Source organism: Pyrus communis, chromosome 9 (assembly GCF_041283825.1).
Source record: "Pyrus communis isolate YQ-2024b chromosome 9, ASM4128382v1, whole genome shotgun sequence".
NCBI classification, from domain to species: domain Eukaryota; kingdom Viridiplantae; phylum Streptophyta; class Magnoliopsida; order Rosales; family Rosaceae; genus Pyrus; species Pyrus communis.
In genome coordinates this window covers 6,623,759-6,629,758 of record NC_142573.1, presented here as the reverse complement: position 1 = coordinate 6,629,758, position 6,000 = coordinate 6,623,759, and positions in this window count along the sequence as shown.

Here is a 6,000-nt window from a genome sequence, read left to right as displayed (position 1 = left end):
ACTTATTGTTATAAATAAAGTAATAATTGTTCCACCCGAGACTTTACTTAGTAACCAGGTCAGTCCTGCTTGATTCTCGCGTCAAACGATAGAGATTTGGCATAGGGCAGGGTGATTTGTTGGTTTCATAGCCTTTTCAGCTCGAATTATTAAGTCTTCATGAGTGTTCTATACCTAGTGCCCTAAAGCCTTATGGTTTGGGAGTTATTGACCTAAATCTTGTTACATGGGTTGGATCGAAAGCTTAAGTGAACTAGCATTGACAACCACCGCCATTATTGGGAAAAAAAATGAAAAAGAAAAGAAAAGAAAAAAAGTGTGAAGTTAGTATATATAAAGTATTAAATAAAGAGGACGAAATGTAGGGATTTTAGTCGAATCTCTTTTAACTTTGTTGGTACACTTTACACCAAAGAAAGTTCATGAATTCTTTTCTAATTGGTTATAAATAGCTTTGACTTTTTGGTGGGATTAGTTAGAACTGTTGAAAAGCTGTTCTGATTTGTAAAGTTTTCTATGGATTGCAACTTGAAATACAATACCAATTTTTTCGAGGCAAATCACCAGTATCCCATACTTGTTGCCCCCATGTGTGGCAAATTGAATTTATTCCGAAAGTAGCATGGTCCCTCAACTAAAAATTCATTAAAATTAGTCCCTCAACTCATCAAAACGTGCAGTTATGGTCCCTTAACTAAAAATCAATTACCAGTCCCTTAACTTTAATCTAACTAGAGAAATGGTCTCTCAACTTTAACCTAATTGGAGCAATGGTCTCTCAACTTTAACTCAATTGTAGCAATGATCATTCCAACATAATTCATTTTGATAAAATTCTAACGAAGTTGACGAAAATGACCATAACTACATGTTTCAATGAGTTGAGGGACCCCAATTGTAGCAATGGTCCTTCCAACATAACTTATTTTGAAAAAATTGTAACGAAGTTGATGAAAAAGACCATAGCTACACATTTTGATGAGTTGAAGGACCAATGGTAATGAATTTTTATTTGAGGGACCATTGCTACGATTTACTTCATAAAATAAATAACGTTGTTCATGTTTAATAAAATGGGGAACTCCTAATGAAAAGTTGTGCTGCCACATATTTTGTATATATATGTTAGATAACTGCGTTTAGATGATTAGAAGAGTCGATAAGATAAAACGAAAATGTCAGATAGAGAATGTTGGTAGTAGCCTCCTTATTATCATTTATAATTATTTTGGCACACAAAATTGACATTCTTACTGACACACATTCAATACATGAAGGCCTTAGGCCCTCCGATCGAAAGGGCTAGACATGACCCCATCTAGAATTATAACCCTGCAAAAAAATTATTTTTAAATAAACAGTGTCAGGCCATACATATATATCATCTCCAACTGAATGGCCTAAACATAGTCCTCTTATAATTTATTAGTTTTAAGTTTATACTTTAAATTTATTGGTATATTTAGTTAAACTACCGTTAGATGTTTTTAAATCTAGTCGTTGAATTCAAATCAATTATTGCAACTAAGAAGTTAAATCCCAAAAATGCTAAGAGGGGGCTACATTTGGCTAGCCTAATGCCCCTTTGGCCAAATAATGACTTGGTGGGCTTCAACAATTTATATGACACATCCTGATCCGGAATGTCCATTAGGACTCCAAATCGAGTTGTGTTGGCCAACACCTGGAAGGTGATGAAGCCATAAAGTGTAGTGATGTGAAAAATGTGAATAAATTTAAACCTAAAAGTCCCTAAATATAAGAGTGCGTTGGTGAGCGAGAATGAACTCATTTCACATGTGATGACAGAGCATAAGTAAAGTACATTAAGGTAGGTTAAGGATTATACCTTCAAGGGTAGCCACCTATACTGAGATTTGCCAAGAATCCTCGTCAATACAAAAGTTCAACAACTAACACTTGGAGGGGAGAAAAACAAGGGTGAGTGGGCCCGAAAATAAAGTTTTATGAAAACCTTTCTGGAAACATTGTAACCTCTAGCCGTAAAACATGTATAGTTTCTAGAAAATCATACTACGTATAGGTATGAAATCAAATGCAAATCAACAGTAAATCCAGAAGTATGCCACATCACAATATCTCAACAATAGCATAATAAAAACAGGTGCTCATCAATCTACCCTGGCACACGAGTTCATGCAGATAGTTTCTGACATGAACAAGATTATGTATATGTACGCTCTAGTGCTACAATCACGTGAAAACTAGCAATAATCGCAGTCACCAACGAGTCGGAGTTGCCTAATGAAACCTGTACGACAAGACTAACACCTACTTGGATCCAAGGTGAGTGTGCGGTGCAGAGGTGAACATACACGTAAAAGACTAGTCTTGGCCCCGGGTGCAGCAATGATGAGCAAACTACACATCTATATAATCATGCCATAACGATTCAATAATTCTAGTCAACATACTAACATTCATAATCGTAGTTATAATTATGGCATCAAAGATCAGAAACATACTTGTGTATCCCGTAGGATGTAGCATATTTCATAAATTACGTCATTTCGCTAATTCTTATAAACTTTAGTCTAATAAAGGTATGCGTAAGAATTTCTTTTTCAAATGTATAAATGGAAACTATCAATCACACACACACACACACACACTATAAAAAGAAAAGAAAAGACCCACTCACCTGAAGTTCGCACTACAACTCCCTAGCACGAATATCGAGGCATCACGAACGATCGTCGCCTAGAACAAATATCAAATCACGTCTCAAAATTCTTATCAATAGAACACATAACTTACATAAAACACATCCCCAAGGACATTCTAAAATGATTTGAAACCCATTGACTAAAAGTCAACCGTTGGTCCAAGGTCGGCGATATGATCTACAACCCTACGTAACTCGATCCGGCAGATCCGCACCTTAGATTTCCAATCTGTAACTTCCCAAAAGTTTCAATAAGCTTCTAGAACAACATCCTAAAGTTTCGAAACGATCCAACTGTCGGATCTCTGCCAATCGCTAAAATTAAGTGGCGGCCGACGTTTAGATTTACAAACTTAGAAAACCTACCTGGGAAGATCCATATGTAGATTCCCAATCCGTCAGTTCCTAACATCCTTAAATATTATGTACTATTACGTATTAAAGTTTGGTGACGATCTAATGGTCAGATCGTCAATTTATATAAGGATCAAGTGGTGGTCTCTATCAAAATTATGTTCAATTGATGAGATTTCATCAATCAGACTTCAGCTATAGAATTGGGGAATCAAATTTAGCCTAGGAAGGTCAGGGGGTGCCACAGCGCACGCGTCGCCGACCGACTCAACTCGCCAAAAAATTCAACTATTTCCAAAAATTCTCAAATTTTATAGAAATGAAAATCTCAATAAGAAGAGCCAGTTTTATACCTGTGGCCAAATCCAATTTGGCCTGGAAAGCTCCAATTTCACTCAAACCTATCGGAAACCCTAGAATAGATGAGCTTCGATTCTCCTTCCTCGGTGTTCTGACACCCCTACAACTGGTTGGGTCTTGTTCCTAGGTCCAAGGGAAGTTGATTAAGGGTGGTGGTGGGTGGTGCAACTCGCCGAATCGAAGGAATCACCATCGAGCACTTCTTGTGTTCCGATGAGGTTTTACACAGAATTGGACCTTAAACCTTTCGAATTTGGGTAGAGATGGTAAATGGAAAGTTGTGGAAGAGGTTGCAAGTGTTGGATGGCGGTGGTTCGACGAAAAAAATGGCGAAAATTGGCCGAAATTAGAACCTGGTTGGGTGTGCGGTGCGTGTCGGGCCGACTGAAAGGGAAGGCAAGGGAGTTTCTCTCTCTTCTTGATTGGTCCCTGTCCTTCTCACTAATTTCTAATTGGACACTAAAAAAATTGATTGGTCTCTTTCTTTCTCCTGATTTTCTGATTGGTCCCATAACTGAAGGAAGATTTGTGAAAAACAAGTTCATTTGAGCAACATCAACAACATGCAATTAACAATTAAAAGGCGGAATCATGTTTATATGCACTCAAAAACAAAACTTAACCCATGAACTTCAAAGCCTAGTAGATAGGTGAACCAAGACTCAACTCAAAACAAAGTGAGTTGAGAAATCAATACCTTTGTAGATTCCTCTTTGCATAAGCAAAGGCTAATCACCCAAAGAGAGGGCCTTCATTCCTTGCATCTTAGATCCATGGATTTGGATGGATGAAAAGGTTTCTCCAAGTTCCCAAAATTGAGAACCTCTAAGTCTCCACACCAAGGCATATTGTAGAAGAAATGAGTGACCTTGGAGGAGTTTGATTGCTAGATGATCCCTCCAAGGTGGCCGGCCTCTTTGAGAGCAAATGGAGGTTTGTGTTCTCATCTTTACTCCTAAGAAAAACCCTTAGGATGAAATGGCTATAAAGATGTCTTTATACCACCTCACAATGGAGTGGCAAACTTGCAATTAAGCCAAGTTCACTACCCTCCTCTAAATGGCCGGCCTAAGGGGATTTATTGGGCTATTTGGGCCTTTGTGAATCATTATTCATTAAGTTGTCATACAACTTAAGTCAATGGACTTGACGTTCGAAGCCCATTGGGCCTTAAGGTCCAAAACTATCCCGAGGTCTTTAACGAACTTATTCGTTTGATTAATTAACATATTAATTAATCCTTGCCATAAATAATTAAACCATTTAATTATTCTTACTCATCTTCGTTGAATCTTCAATATCTACCTTACACGGTGTACGATCCATTAGGTTCCTTTTAGCGAGGCAGTGGGCGATTCAAACTCTTTCAAATCGATTGTGAATTGAAACTTACTTTCAATTCTCCCGTTAGTGATAATACACTTTTAGGGCTTCCACAAACCATGGTTGACGCCTAGCAGCATGTCATGGTTACCCAAGCTAATCAGAAGAGGTGGAGAACCTATTCAGTTTTAGGATTACAAATGCAATACGGTCTTTCTCTAATACAATACTCTTGACCACATTGTTTGGTTTGATAGTTTATTCATGTCTACTATCCAATGTGAGTCTTGTGCTTATATGATTACCTTGAATGTGATTTGGAACACATTCCTAAATCTCATTCATACTTTGGCCAAAGATTCTTAATCATATCATAGAGTATTCTCCCTCAAACAGTTTGAAGGTTAGAGATCCCTTGTTGCGCATTCACTTGCCTCCATGGCTAAGTGGCTTAACCCCAACGATGCCGTGGACACCCTCCTGATGGAGTGACTTTGACATAATCAAAGATTAAGGACCTAACCACAAGACAACTGTGATGCCTCAGGTCAAAAGACTAATTTGCATTATCCCAACCATGAGTTCTCATGTGACATGAATATGAAAACTCTTCGTTGATCGTGTTCAGTGAACTCATTCTCTATTGAGCACCTACGTACTTGTCTTGATGTCACACACACCAATGACTCGAGACTAGTCACTCTCCCTGAGAGAAGACATAGCACGTACTGATCTTAACGGACTGTCAATGCCCAATTGACAATCCTATGATCAGGAACGTTTAGGATGTGTCAACGAAAGAATGGTCTCATGAATCTAACTTCTTTAGATCGCATTCTTCCAATCACATATTCCTTGGACTTATCGTTTAAGCATATAACATTTATATGAGACGGCTCAAACAATAATGTTTGCCCTTAATATTAAACTAGATTAGTTTAACATGTGAAATGTCCATAAAGTATCATCATATGATTGGTTTTAGGGCACATTTCCAACAATAACCCATTAACTTATTGGGCTAAATCCAAGCCCTTGATTGGTTCTCGTTCCCACCTAGTGGGAGTTTAATTAATTTATAAACTAAAATTTAAATAAACAATTTCAAACGTCCGTAACTATATTGTTATAACCCGGATTCGCAAATGGATTTCGTCTATGCACTCGTGGCTTCAAGATCTATTCGGAAACATTAATTGTGACTTCAAACGATCAACGAAAGTCAAACATCCTCGCATCTAAGGGCATTTTCGTAAAATCACTCTTAAAATTTATAA